The sequence below is a fragment of the Eriocheir sinensis genome, chromosome 35 (assembly GCF_024679095.1).
Source record: "Eriocheir sinensis breed Jianghai 21 chromosome 35, ASM2467909v1, whole genome shotgun sequence".
NCBI lineage: Eukaryota > Metazoa > Arthropoda > Malacostraca > Decapoda > Varunidae > Eriocheir > Eriocheir sinensis.
Window position 1 is genome coordinate 13,998,729 of NC_066543.1, and position 15,502 is coordinate 14,014,230.

A 15,502-nucleotide genomic window follows, 5' to 3' on the forward strand; every position below is an offset into this window, starting at 1 on the left:
GACTGGTGGCCGTACGCAGAAACAGGGAAATTGAAGTGTTTTAGCCAGAAATTGTTTCCCTTTGTGACTTGGTAAAAGGAAATAGCCAAATGGAATATAATAAATGGGAATAGGCTACATGTAGAGAGTGCTTCGGTGGTGAGGGAAACTGAATCGACTAGCCTACATGAGATTATTGAGAACGTTTTGGAAAGCCACCGTTATTTTGTTCTCAAGGAGTAAGATTGTGAAAAAGTGATGCAAAATCCATTACCGACAACAAACTTAATATCAGAGTCGGTAAGCTCCCCTACACTGTGTTCATATTACAGGCACCTGATATGTTTCGATACTGAGTGTGTGATAAATGTATTAGGGAGCGTGGGCGTTATTTTCTCTGCTGGCATATTTTTAAATGCTATCGGCGTGAACTGTAAAAGGAAGAATTTTACTTGCCCTGATATATATTATGTATTGCTTGCACTCATCACTCTAATGCACACTGACATATAAAGGTTAATAAAAAAAAAGGTATCTGACTGTGTGTGTGTGTGTGTGTGTGTGTGTGTGTGTGTGTGTGTGTAGCACCTGGTGTCCGTGAGTGGGCGGTCGGTCAGTACACACGTTTCAACGCTGTGGTGTGTGTCATAGTTTATAATTACTGTGTTGCATAAATGATCGGTCTCGCTTACCAGACGGGGAATGAATAGGGTAATACGTTTGCAGTTCGTTAGAAGTAATAAATAATAACACGACTTGACGTATTACATAAGTTTATAATATTCTCTAGTTTGGTTTAATCTTACCCACTGTAAAGTCTTTTGAAATGATGTAATCCAATGTAATCTAACTAGAGGTTACCTAATTGCCTTAGTCTATCATAATCTAGGCTCATTTTTCAAACCTCACATGATTTGCCTAATTTGGCTGTCATGTTCTCCAACGGTATTTTAGTTATTTTAGTTTAAGCATTTGTAGGTTTACAAGAATATGTTTTTGTCTTTATTTTGCTTTACAAAACGAAAGGTCAACGCCAACTCTTCGCGAAGAAAGAGTTGGCTCTTAGATAAGAAAATAGTTCTTTCTCCAGATGCAAGAATTACAGCCACGCAAAATTGAAGTGTTCATTTGCCCGAAAGAAAATGTTGGCCTTGAAGCACTTAACCTGGCGCAGCACTATTGTACGATACCAGGGGAAAGGGGGAAGGTAGGACCAAGGAAGGGGAGGGAGGAGGGTGAGAGTTGCGGGAGTGGAGAGAGAAGGGAAGAATGTAGGAAGATGTGGTGCAGTGTTTAGGGAAGAGGAGAGGGAAACGCAAGAAAGTAGGGGAAGACGAGAAGGGAGAGCAGGGAAGGTCAAGGTCAGCAAGTGAGAGAATCAGGTAGAAAAACAAGGTAACAATGCCCAGTTTTGTTAATTTGTGAAAAGAAAAATAGAAGAGGTAGAAAATACGAACCAGGAACTGCGATACACGGAAAGTTCCAACTGTCATTCTCTGCGGTCCCGGAATCGTTTGGTACCACTTCGTAAAAAGACACAAGAGGTCGGTCGGTGCGTTCCGCGAAGCCATTATAGGAGAAAATGAAAGTGTTGCTCAAGCCTCCCGTTCCTAAAAACCTTCGAGGAGAGTCTTGAGTCTGGGAAACAAGAACAAGAACGAGGAAGACGAAGAGGAAGAGAAAGCAGGGTACAAGGCAGAGGAAGAAAAAGAAGAAGAAGAAGAAGAACAACAACAAGAATAAGAAGAAAAAGAAAACAAAGAAGAGGAGGAGGAGGAGGAGGAGGAGGAGGCGTCACGCAGTAAGCAAGTTAAGGAGGACAGTGTTAATGACCGTAGAGAATGAGGCAGCATTACGAAGGATATTAAGAGAATGGCCGAGTCGTTAGCTGAAGAAGAGGAGGAGGCGCGGCCAACCCTTAGACAGACCCACCCACCCGTCCACTCACTTACGTCACTGGCTGTGTTGTGTGTGTATGGAACCCACCCGTGTGTGTGTGTGTGAGAGTGTGTCTATCATGCAGGCTAATGACAAGACCTTCTAAAAGTATTAAGGTCTTGGTGACAAAAAAAGTAGTGGCAAAATATCAGAGGGGTTCCATTAAGCTAACTAGGTGGAGGCTGGTATGAGGGAGGCGAGATGGGATGAGCTGACAAGCCCTGCTCTTGTTTTTGGAAAGGGACGCTAAATGTTGGATGGGTAGAGAGTGGCCGGGCTCGCGTCCTTGTCAACTTACACGTGGCGAGACTTGGATGGAACTTTGATGAGTACTTCAACAATGACGAAAATTAGGTTACGCGTCTGATATCCTTTTTATTTTTACTTGTGTGATTATGAGAAGGTTTAGGATTGTGATAAATTGTTTGTCGTTTGATATAACATTTATTACTCCTAATTTTTGTAATGTGTTTTTGAGTTGTATATTTACTCACACACACACACACACACACACACACACACACACACACACACACACACACACACACACACACACACGTGATGGTCGCCGCCGGGCAGTAAATACTTGATGTGTCACCATCGCCCCGCCACTCGCCTTTGTCCGCCGGTCCTCGCCTTTCATATTTCCGCTTTTATTTGTCTTTCCGTCATTTTCTTTTAGGAGGGTTCCAGGTAGTGTCCTGTTACACTTTTTATTTACTTTCCGCCTTGTATTTTTTCGGGATGATTTTTTCACTTGCGCGCGCACACACACACACACACACACACACACACACACACACACACACACACACACACACACACACACATACACACACACATACACCCACACCCACACACATACACACACCCACACACACATACACACACATATAAAAATATGTTTGATTTTATGTAACATTTGGTACCAAGGGCTGTTCATGTTTGCGTGTTTTTTTTATATTTATTTATTTTGTTTTTCCTTTCTGCCTCCAGCACTGGTAGGCTTTCATGATACGGCCAGTCCGTAATGGCTCAAGAGAGTGCTTTATAGGGGCGCTATAGTGCTTTGTGCATACTGTCCCCCGGAGGTGCATTTGATCCTCTTTAGAGAGTCTCGCTAGAGTCCGGGTTGACAGGTGGTCATCAGGACATATGGGTAACATTAGACCACTTGGCGATAACTGAAAATTGTCAGCTTGTTGCAACGGGCGGGACTTGAGCCAAGGTCCTCCAACTACCGTGTGTGTGTATCTGTGTGTGTGTGTGTGTGTGTGTGTGTGTGTGTGTGTGTGTGTGTGTTTCATCAAGGGTCGTGTTTGTGCCGCGGCCCTCGTGGCGTCAGCACAACAGTTTTCCAGCCCAGCGATCTTTCCTTTCTCCTCACACCGGAGAATCCTTCCATGGACAAATGTGTCTGTATGTGTCTTCGTTGGTTCTGAATGTGCATAAATAAATGCATGCATTCTTACTTGTATGAAATGCCTCGGGGGTATGCAAAAGTTGCCCGAGGCGGCCACATCGATGCATTTAAGTTGACTCGCGATAATTTTTTTTTTATAAAATAAATCACTGGATTCGGAATACTTCGTAATGCTTTGTTGTGCACGTCCGTGTATGTGTGTGTGTATGTGTTTTTGTGTGTGTCTGCATGTGTGTATATGTGTGTTTGTATATATATATATATATATATATATATATAGATAGATAGATAGATAGATAGATAGATAGATAGATATGTATATATATATATATGTGTGTGTGTGTGTGTGTGTGTGTGTGTGTATGTGTGTGTGTGTGTGTGTGTGTGTGTGTGTGTGTGTGTGTGTGGCTGCGTTCTGTACTCCCTCATATTTCGGTGTACCCAAGTACTGCCATTCGTTTACAAGTGTTGGCGTCTGGGTCATGAATATTCATGTTATTTGAACCCTATTGTTTAAGTAGAATATAACGTTTTCCACAGCTGGACCTTCCTGGTTGTGCCCCGTTGGACCTTTTAACTGGTCTGATAAGCTTTGCTCGGTGCCCCAAAATTATATATATATATATATATATATATATATATATATATATATATATATATATATATATATATATATATATATATATATATATATATCAGGACAAGTTTGTTACGCACAAGTAAGGATTACGAAGTATTATATAATTTCAAACCGTCGCTTGCTTTTACGTGCCTATCTTGTTCCGACTTTAATGTTTCGTGTTCATGCTTGGCGTAGAGATGTTATATGTTTTACCACGTTGAGCTGGCTGTTGGTTGTAAAGGCTACATGATGTTTAGGGTGTTTAGACGGATGGACGGGTGCCGACGTTATAAGGTTTAGGAAGGATGTCAAGAGATGTGTCAGGAACATGGAGCGGCGAGGAGGGAGGCAGAGGATCAAGTAACATTGCCGTGTACTGCCATAATGAGGATGTGAATTTTTATAATAGTGGAGCAAGGTAGGCGAATGGGGAAAATATTAATGGGGGACTGCCATGAGCACGGAAGGAGAGGCGAGGTAGTGATGCAGGGGTAGGGCGATGGATGGATCAGAGGGAAACTAGAATGGGATTACGAGTTACAGGGAAAGGATGGAAAATGGTGGTGGGCATTGCAGTCAGATCCAGCGTTAAGGGAATAGGTAAAAACAGGGTAGGGCTGCCAGGAAATAGGAAATGACTAAGGACTTGAGACTACCCGGGTGAGGGGAAGACGGGGGAGGCGTTTAGTGGAAGGGCCCTGGGGCGGTGGCAGGGAGAGGGGCAGGTCGGAGAGTGAGGGCCGGAGTGGGGGGCCTGCATGCATTTCGGTATTACTTCTGGTGCTTCCCATATACGTATATCCTAACTCTTATGTTTGTTACTGCTCTGCCTTGATTGATTAAAATTTGTGTCACTCCACGTTGTGTGTGTGTGTGTGTGTGTGTGTGTGTGTGTGTGTGTGTGTGTGTGTGTGTGTGTGAATCTGTGTGCTGCTCATAGTGGGATTTTTTTTCCTGTATCACTGTTGCCATTGAGCTGTCTCCTTAGCACTAAAAAATGTATGTGTGCATGTTGTCATGGGCTGGAATAAAATCGTATCTGTTTGGTAAAAAAAAATAATAGTTTGATATTTTTTTTAGCATTTACTGAGCGTTCTGAGTTTTTTGATAAAATCTACGGTTATAGAGTGCGAATGTTCAGTAACATTACGTGAAATCACCGGGAAAACAATTGTAGGAAGGAGTTGATCAGTGAGGGAGATGGAGAGAGGAATAGTATTGGATGCAGAACATAAGTATAAAAGGCAAGACTGAAGGAAAAGCATAAAAACAAAATTATTAACGGCCAGTTCTTAAAATTATTACTGTGCTATTCATAATCCATAGGTTCCTTGCTCAAAGCTCTTACTTGATAGCAAAACCATGTTCCTGTTAGTGACTTAGTCAAGGTTCCTCCAATGTGTAGCATTTATTGAGGTAGTTGCTCTTTTACGTGGCTGAATCTTCACTTGTGTAGAGGCAATAGGTTGTCATTCTTGACCTTTACGTCGTTTAAGTTTCTCCATTCCTATCATCGACTAATGATCCCATAAACATTTAATAATAATAATAGTCATGAAACTGAACACTGAATTATTCCATGAGTGATTCAGGGTTAGTCTTTTTCGCTCCATTAGCCTTAGGCACTCATCCCATCACAGAACCGCCCAATAATTCCCCTCCTGACTGTATTTTCGGTTTTCAATGATTTTAGCTCATTTGAAGGTCGCTGATGATGCACCCTGTTAAATGCTTTACTAAAATTGAGATGTGCCATAATTATCATTTATCTTGATTGACTGGAAATGTTTCACTAGTCAAACGTGCTGGAAAAATTGTCTCAGAGTGTTTCAGTAATGCATCACGTATTTCATTGGCTATGGAGGAGTGGGGACAGCAGACGAACAGAAAGTTACAAATGGAAATAACTGACAAAATTACCTAATTGGACGCCCTTCATCAATTGGCGTAATGAAATGGAGATGCTTTCGATATGCATACATCGAATTTTGTAACAAAAGGCACAGGGGATGAATGAATGAATATGCTTAAAAGAGGCCTATGTCCGGCAGTGATAATTATGATACTGGCTACTGATAATGAGGAGGAGGAGGATGAAATAATAAGAAAACTCATTCCCTTATAAAAGCCAACATAACCCAGTACCACAACACAATAAGCACCGCAGCACAACACAGCATCGGTGGTGGACACTCCCCAAAGACTACCAATGAACCACTGGCGACCGTGATCGTAATGGATGCTTTAGCCGGGAGCCGGAACGAGCGAGGCGGAATGGTGTGTGTGTGTGTGTGAGAGAGAGAGAGAGAGAGAGAGAGAGAGAGAGAGAGAGAGAGAGAGAGAGAGAGAGAGAGAGAGAGAGAGAGAGAGAGAGAGAGAGAGAGAGAGAGAGAGCAGTTGTGTGTGTGTGCGAGTGAACATTTGCGGGTGTTTGTGGCTCTGTGCTTGTGTATATTTGTATGTGTGTGTGTGTGTTTGTGTTTGTGTGTGTGTGTGTGTGTGTGTGTGTGTGTGTGTGTGTGTGTGTGTGTGTGTGTGTGTGTGTCCCGTGCTAGCCGGTCACACATATCATATTTCTTTTGCAGTTTGCTTAAAAATTATTTTCCTTGCTAATTGGTGGTATTCTGAATGTTTTACCAATATTTTGGTGTATGGATTTTTATCGACGGGATAGCATTATGTATTTTACGTGGATTTTCTCATGCGAATGTATGTTATATATTTTGCAATATGAATGTGTGTGTGTGTGTGTGTGTGTGTGTGTGTGTGTGTGTGTGTGTGTGTGTGTGTGTGAATTAATTCTTGAATAATTAATATCCATACCCGCAAACACTGTTCAGTCGCCTATACGTTGGTTTCTGCTCTACTGTCTTTATTAATGGATATTGTATGGCAGCCTTGGTGTGGTAGGGTCATCTCTTACTACCAGTGACACGCACCTCGAGTGTACGGACACAAGCGATGGCGAGGCTGCCATAGCTGCTCCAGGGCAAGGAGCGCTAAAAAATTATGGGTACAGTTTCAACCCCTTGCCAACGTTTAATATTGCAAGTGAACGCAACACAAACGTAACTCGATTGTATTGCTAGAACTCAGTGAGGTGAGAACGACGGTGAGACACTCGTACCGGTAGTATTGCTTAGCAGAACCATTTTGTGCTACGAACTTGTTAACAAGAAACTGTCAGATAACGTAAAATAAGTCTTCGGCATAACGAAAGAATCAGCAGGAATCCTTATCACTCTAAAGAAAATTTACAAACAAAATATTACAGGCTTATGCGTTAACATCAGTTTACAATGACAAAGTAGAAAAGTCTTTTGAAGATGTTATAACATTGGAGACATTAGTTTCAAACTCAGTTTTCGATAATCCTGGAAGACTTTATCTCCAAAATAGAGACCAAGAAGAAACTTGGTGAAACATAACTGATAGTTTACTCTATACAGGAATCGGGGAAATAATGTTGAGTTTGCGGAAATAAACCGGAATTAATATCCATATAATCTGTATAGAATATATATAGAAACGATGAATGAAATTTACTTTATTTATATTGAAATATTCGATGGTACGTGATTTGTGTAATGTCTAGAAGGCTTGAAGCTAAGAAGAAAGATAAAAAGTTAATAAATAAGAAACCCCGACATTTTTACAGTCCAGGAAAAGGCTGAATAATTTTAATTACGAGTCCAGAATAAATTATCGAATATATTTGATAAAAACTTTAGTTAAAGATGAAGTTAATGAATAATGAACTAAGAATGTAATGGAAGCAGCACGGGAGTAGAAGGTAAGACACCCGTGAACACAGCCAGCAAACTAAAATCCTCCATCTCATTAAAAAGTGCAAAGGTAGGAAAATAAGAACTGTCTGTCTCGTGTGTGTGTGTGTGTGTGTGTGTGTGTGTGTGTGTGTGTGTGTGTGTGTGTGTGTGTGTGTGTGTGTGTGTGTGTGTGTGTGTGTGTGTGTGTGTGTGTGAAATGAACACACACACACACACACACACACACACACACACACACACACACACACACACTCGCCGCTTCACAAATTTCCTCTTATAAAATAGTTTCCTGTGCATTTAGAAGACTTTCATGAGAGAGAGAGAGAGAGAGAGAGAGAGAGAGAGAGAGAGAGAGAGAGAGAGAGAGAGAGAGAGAGAGAGAGAGAGAGAGAGAGAGAGAGAGAGAGAGAGACCCGACCCGACCTGACCCAGACGGTGTTTTATTTGAGGTCTGTTCTGGCAAGCAGTGGAGGTGTGTTGGGCAAAAAGTGTCTGCCGGTGTTATTGCTTCCGCTTCGTCCCTCGTCCCTCTTCCTCTGCCACCCTTTCGGCAGTTCGACAGTTTTGCTTTTACTTCAATTTTCCATTACTCGTTTTTCCAAGTTATCGATTTCCCTTCTTTCCTCTTCTCTCCTTTTATCGCCATGCATCGCCTCATATTTACTCTCTTCTCTCTTCCCCTGTTTTTTTTCTTTTTCTCCTCTCGTTTCCTCCTCTCCTTTTATCGCCATGCATCGCCTCATATTTACTCTCTTCTCTCTTCCCCTGTTTTTTTCTTTTTCTCCTCTCGTTTCCTCCTCTCCTTTTATCGCCATGCATCGCCTCGTATTTCCCCTCTTCTCTTTTTATCTGTTTTTTTTTTATTTTCCTCTCCTCTCGTTACCTCCTCTTTATTCTCCTCTCCTTTTATCGCCATGCTTCGCCTCGTATCTCCTCTCTTCTCTCTTTACCTGTTTTTCTTCTTTCTCCTTTCGATACTTCTGCTTTATTTTCCTCTCCTCTCCTCACCTCTTCTTTATTTGTCATTCAGGTTTCCTCTTCTCTCCTCCTCCTCTCTTCTCATCACCTCCCGGCAACTCACTCCTCTTTTTCTTTTCCTTCATGGCTGCTCTCCTTTCCTCATCGTCTCTCCTCTTCAATCTCCTCCTCAATTCTCGCCTGTTCTCCTCCTCTCCCCTCCTCATATTTCCTTTCCTTTTATGTCGTGTTTTCCTTTCCTATCATTTCCTTTTTAAATTTTTCTTTCGTTTCCCCTCCTCATCACTTTCCTCGTGTGGTCTTCTCCTTTCCTTCTTTCCTTTCTTTTCCTTTCTTTTCTGCTGCTTTCTCCTTTTTCCTCATCTGTTATTGTCTTCTATTTCCTCAACAAGAAGAATAAAAGTTTTCCACCCTTTTCATCACTTCGAGTCCCCCGCAAATGACCGATTCTTAGTTCTCATTGTGGCCGCACTGTTGGTCTTCAGGTTTCATTTGTCTCTGGTCATCGTCTTCGGAATCGTCGCTGTGAGAGATATTGGCATCGTCGTTGTCATTATTTGGGGTTCTTATTCACGGCATTGTTTCTCCCTTTCCCCATTTTCTCTCGTCGATTTTTCTTTTTTTTCTTCAATGTTGGCTGATTCGTCTTTGTCATCGTCGTTTTCTCCTTCTTCCACCTTCTTCTCCTCCTGTTTCTCCTCCTCCCCCTTCTCTTGTTCCTCCTCCCCCTTCTCTTGTTCCTCCTCCTCCTCCTCCTAAATGTTTTGCTCCTCTTCCATTGCCTTTTCTCTTTTTTTCTCTCCCAACTCCTCCTCCTCCTCCTCCTCCTCCTCCTCCTCCTCCTCCTCCTCCTAAATGTTTTGCTCCTCTTCCATTGCCTTTTTTTTTTTTTCTCCCAACTCCTCCTCCTCCTCCTCCTCCTTCTTCTTTTGGGATGAGCGAGGACAGACTAAAGCGCGGTCTTAACTCGTATTTATGTACTTTACTGCTTTCTTTTACTTTCGCCCTCCATTTTTCTTTCTCTGGCTCCTAATGCGATCCCCGACGTCCCGCTCCCAGGTAGAGGACGGGAAGGCAGGAGAGAGGACGGGAAATATGAGACCCAGTGAGTTAATGTTACTTCTCCTTGGGTTTAAAAGATGGGGAGCTTTATTGCCTACCAGAGAGAGAGAGAGAAAAGAGAGAGAGAGAGAGAGAGAGAGAGAGAGAGAGAGAGAGAGAGAGAGAGAGAGAGAGAGAGAGAGAGAGAGAGAGAGAGAGAATTTTTTTTGTAGCGATGTTTAAGGTAACCAATATCGAAAATTTCATTGAGGAACTTGTGTGGTGAATTAGTTGTTTTTGTATTGCAAGAGAGAACATGTGTTGCAATAGGAAAGGAAGTGTGCTGCAAGATGGAGGAATTAACGCATGTGTTGCAAAGGGACAGAAGGTGTGTGTGTGTGTGTGTGTGTGTGTGTGTGTGTGTGTGTGTTGCTGAACTGGGGAACGTGATTTTCGCTAGGAGGAACGTGTGTGTTTCAGTATAGACGGTGTGTGTTGCAATAGAGAGGAAGGTGTGTGTTACAAGAGGGAGCAACACGAGTATTGCTGGAGGGAGGAAGGTTGCGGAGAGTTAGAGGACAATTTAGTCAGGGTCTTGTTCTCGAGTCTCCTGCAGGCGAGTTGAGTCTTTCCCGAGACCCATTTCCGCCTCCTCTCAGAGCATCGTGGGCTCGCCGGCACGGCTCCTGTTAGTAAGAGCACGGCGGCGCGGCGTGCCCTGCTGAAGGCACGACACAATATAAACAAGTCGGCCACCATCATTTCGGGTTATGTAGTATTGGCAAAGAAATGTTTAAATCTACACCTCCATATTGGATAAAATGTAACGAGTGCATCAAGAATATTGTTAGTTGTTAGAATATTGCCATAAGTGATGCTTTAGTTTACCATTGCCTTTTTAAGGAACGTTGGTTAGTTGAATAGAAAAATGTACCGAAATGTTAATTCCCAAATGCAGAGATATATCTTAATCATGAAGAGTATAGCTCATGGAGGTGACTGACAACGGGATACCTCGATGGTATCGAGAAAGATCTGGCAAAGAAATCTAAAAAATCAGTTAAGAAACGAGTCCGCGCCATGTGCCGGGTAACCGTTAGGCTTTGGCAGAAATATGGTTCAAACACAACAGAGGACAGTGTGCTGTTCTTTCTCGCATTCCTGAACCATTCTTTCCTGAGCCAACCTCTCAAGCCTCCTCCCTCGTGTCCTCCCCCGCCTGTGCCTGGAGCAGTGGGTCGGTAAAGCTGCGTCTTAGCGGCGGGCCGCTGCTCGAGCCACTTCGATTCGTTTCTTTACATCTTTAATGGCTTGCTTGCATTTTTGTCCTAAACTAATGATGCCATCAAAAAGTCTACCTTCCTTACACTATTGTTTTGTCAACAACATGGCAGCCACAAAGCAGGTATGGAATGACACATAATACGGAAATAGCAACACAAGGGATCTGCTTTGGCCGCCGAAAAAAGTGTTGCTCCAGTGCGTGCCGCGAGCCACACAAAGGCCGGCGTGGCGTCGCGGAGGACTTTTCGTCTAATGACATTGTTAGAGTCTGGGCGGCTTCCTACCTTGGTGCCGCTGTTTGATGCACCTTTGTGTGTGTGTGTGTGTGTGTGTGTGTGTGTGTGTGTGTGTGTGTTTTACGTCTTGGCCTATTGCGCCGGTAGGCTTCTTCCCGGTGGATCCTGAATTCCTGATGGTCGGCCCAAGGCTTCTTCCCGGTGGGGCCTGATGGTCGGCCCAGCCCGTTCTGGCGCTGGCGAGTGTTTATAGTGGCGCCATCCTGCACTGGCTCATGCTGCCCTCCCGGAGCTCATCTTTAATCCTAGAATCTCGAGTCCGGGTTGATAGGTCGGCGGCGGCTGAAAAATCCCAGCTTGGTGGCACCGGTCGGGGATTGAACTCGCGTCCTCCTGAACGCGGGGCCGTCTCGCTATCCGTTCAGCCCGTGTGTGTGTGTGTGTGTGTGTGTGTGTGTGTGTGTGTGTGTGTGTGTGTGTGTGTATCCATCTATACCAACACACACACACACACATGAGAGAGAGAGAGAGAGAGAGAGAGAGAGAGAGAGAGAGAGAGAGAGAGAGAGAGAGAGAGAGAGAGAGAGAGAGAGAGAGAGAGAGAGAGAGAGAGCGAGAGAGAGAGAGAGAGAGAGAGAGAGAGAGAGAGAGAGAGAGAGAGAGCAGAGGGCTTGTATAGAATTCACTTTCATAACCACGAGGGGGGATTAATTGCTCAAGTCAGAATTATCGAGTGGAACGTGCGAGGATTAAGCTGGGTAAGGATCACTGAGAGACTGACTGATGTGGAAGTTGGGGCACCATGCAGAGGAGGGGGGACTGGCCTTCCTGGGGGGCGGCACTGCGAGGGACGGTGCGGCAGTCTCTGTACAAACACATTTACGCTTTATATGAGGTGAGGGGGCGGGAGGGGGAGCTTGTGTATCTTCCGCTGAATATTGGCGCCTCTCTTTACTATTGGCACCGTGTGTGTTGTTCGGGTCCGCTTCATCGCCACATTTTTTGTACCGTAGTTATTATTAATTTTGTCCTGTCTCCCCACCAACGTCGTGTTCTTAAGTCATCCACTCGTGTCTCGAACCTTCTTCACCTGTGTCTGTTTTATGGTCACGAACCCTAAAAATCCCGACTCCTGACTTGTCGCTAAAGTGCAGGGCGGGAACTGTGGTGTGTGGCGGGATTAACAACACCAACGAGACCAAGACACCAATAAAGTAAGATTTCCTGGCTAGCGGGAACACAAAAAACGACGTTGGTGACATATATTAGATAGATTTCGACATCGGTGTATTTTGTTGAAGTTTACAGTATATAGGTTCCAACTTGGCGACAGAAATCACACAAACGAATTATGCTTTTTTTTATTTTTTATAGAGGGGACACCGGTTATAGTGCTCGGCAAACAACCTCCATACCAATACAGGTAATTGTTTTATCGCCCACTCACGCCTCGCCGCCACTTTACAACACACCACCACGCGATATTCACGCCAACGATAACCACTCACGTTTTTTTTTATATCGTGAAATCCCCCCAAAAAGATAATAATAAGCGGACAAAAAACAATGTACCCTTCCCTTGAGTCCCCTCGCACGCGTCTCACAGGTCACTGTACTTACGTGACTCGCTGCTAAGGAGGCTCACGCTGGCGGTCGGCAGGAGCAACAAGTAGGGTGTTCGTGGCAGAGGGAAGCCGCGGCAGGTGTGTGGCGCGGGTGGGCTCTCCGGCAGCGTCCTCGCGGGTGACTGGCGGCGAGGGAAGTCAGGCGCGCATGTCCCGGGGGCGTTGGGAGGGGGCGGGGGGCGGGAGGGAAGGATTTGCAGAAAGAGCGGCGAAAGGGCTGGAGCTGTGTGTGTGTGTGTGTGTGTGTGTGTGTGTGTGTGTGTGTGTGCGCGAGAGAGGGAGAGGGAGAGGGAAAGATGGAGAGGGATAGAGAGAGGAAAAAGGGAGAGGGAGAGAGAGGGAAAGAGAGAGAGAAAGAGAGGGAAAGAAAGAGAGGGAAAGAGAGAGAGGGAAAGAGAGAGAGGGAAAGAGAGAGAGAGAGAGAGAGAGAGAGAGAGAGAGAGAGAGAGAGAGAGAGAGAGAGAGAGAGAGAGAGAGAGAGAGAGAGAGAGAGAGAGAGAGCAGGAACAGCAAACAATGAAACACAACACGGAAACACGATAATTTCCAGCCAGACGCAATACACAATACTCAACACATTGGCACGAACACAAAGAAGACGGGCGAATTAAGTGAAATAGTTCGGAACCGTGCAGCACTATCAGACACCAACACCCCGTTAAGTAACACAATTATATACATGGCAAAGACTCTGGGCGCTGATATTTCGTCGCTTCTCCGCCATAAAATCGTTCAACATTCTCTTCCATGGCACTGAACGATAGCACAGAAAGGAAAATAAGCACCAGGGACACATAAGCTTGGAGTGAAGTCTAGGAATATACAAGTAGGTGATTTACACACACACACACACACACACACACACACACACACACACACGCTCTATAGACCTAAAGAGAGCTGTGCGTTGTTAAAGTGTGACCGCTCAACCTTTCCTCTTCCGCCTCAGTCAACACCTGTATCATGCTTTATTTCCCTTTTCCTCTCTCTATTCCTCTACACCTCTACTCTTTATCATCCTCTTCTTCTTCTTCTTCCCCTCCTCACCCCTGCTGTTGTATTTTTTTCTATTAAGACATGATTTATTTTTGGTTTTCATTCATTTTCTCGCTTTTTTTTACATATTTTTCCTTTCCCTCATTTTTTCCTCAATTCTCCTTCCCGTTTCTTTCCTGTTTTTTTTTATTGTTTTTTTTTACTTAACATCAGTTCTTATTTTCCATCCATCATTTCTTTCTTTTTTTATTTTCCTACCTGTAATTTATTTTCTTCACCTTGTCGTAGTCTCCCTCCTTTGCCTCTCCCTCCTCTTTTCTTTCCTATATTAGTTTCCATCCCTTCCTTTCTTTACCGCACTTTACTTTTTCTTCCTCTCTTTTACCTGTCCTCACCTTGTTCTAGTCTACCTCTCTTACCTTCCCCCTCCTGTTCATTCCTTACTAGCTTTGCCTTCCACTTCTTGTCCTTCTTTATCTACATTGTTAATTCGTCTTCCACAGCTTGTTCTTCCACTTTCTTCCTCTATTTTATCTGTCCTCACCTTGTTCTAGTCTACCTCTCTTACCTTCCCCCTCCTGCTCATTCCTAACTAGCCTTGCCTTTCACTTCTTGTCCTTCAGTGCTTCACGCTTCACCCTCATTACTCTCCTCCTTTTCTTTCTCCTGTTATTCTTTATCCACATTGTTAAGTCGTCTTCCACAGCTTATTCTTCCACTTCCCACATTGATTCTGTTCCTCACTTCTCCCCTACTACACCCTCTCTGTTCACACCCTGTCGTTTCATTCCCCCTTCCCATGCCTTCTCTTCTCTCTCCCCTGCCTCCTGTTCCCCTTCTATTCCCCTCGGCATACATGTGGAGTGAGACAGGGGAGTGTTCTGTACCTCAAGGCTATGCGGCGTGAGGCTCAGTACGGTCGAGCGCTTCAACATTGCCTGTCATTATTCGCTGCGTGCCGCCTACCCATTAACCCCCATTACCCCGCCGATGGACAGGCCTACACACACACACACACACACACACACACATATACATACTACTCGTGACCTTGTGTGTGTGAAGGTGTGTGCGTGTGTGTGGGTGTGCGTGTGCGTGTGCGTGTGCGTGTGTCCAGCGGCATGTCATTTATTCGTCTGATTTGTACGTCTGATTAAGTTTTACATCTCTCTCTCTCTCTCTCTCTCTCTCTCTCATATAGTAGTGTGCTGACTGAAGAGAGGAAAAATACGGCAACGAGCGGCCAAGTCTCACGGCAAATCCATGCTAATGTAAGCTGGAGCGTCGCATTTAGAGCCGGCGTTCCTACCTTCACCCTCCCTCCCTGGGCAATGCTCCTCCCCTAAGCTCTTCCCATCCCCCTCATCCCTACTTGTCAGTCCGTGTCCTTTTCCCGTCTCTTTTCTGCGTACCACCCGTCCCTCTCCTGCCTTCCCTTCCCGCTGCTTCCGAGATGCATTTTTCTCTTTCCCTATTCATGAGATAAAACGGGACCGTGCATCGTGAAGGGAAAAGAGCACGAGTCATTACCCGTCTTTGTACCATGAAACCCCGCGACCCTCCACCCACCCTCATGGCCGCCGCCCCCTCGT

General features: G+C 44.5%; 1 protein-coding gene across 4 annotated transcripts in view; it reads right to left on the reverse strand.

Annotated features, from left to right (window-relative positions):
- LOC127007453 (proteoglycan 4-like) overlaps nt 1–13,062 on the reverse strand; it is a 101,735-nt gene extending 88,673 nt beyond the window's left edge. For all 4 annotated transcript variants that reach the window (XM_050878497.1, XM_050878498.1, XM_050878496.1 and 1 more), the window contains exon 1: nt 12,910–13,062. The gene's annotated coding sequence lies outside the window, so the exon portion shown is untranslated. The remainder of the gene's footprint in view (nt 1–12,909) is intronic.
- Between the last annotated feature and the right edge of the window lie 2,440 nt (nt 13,063–15,502).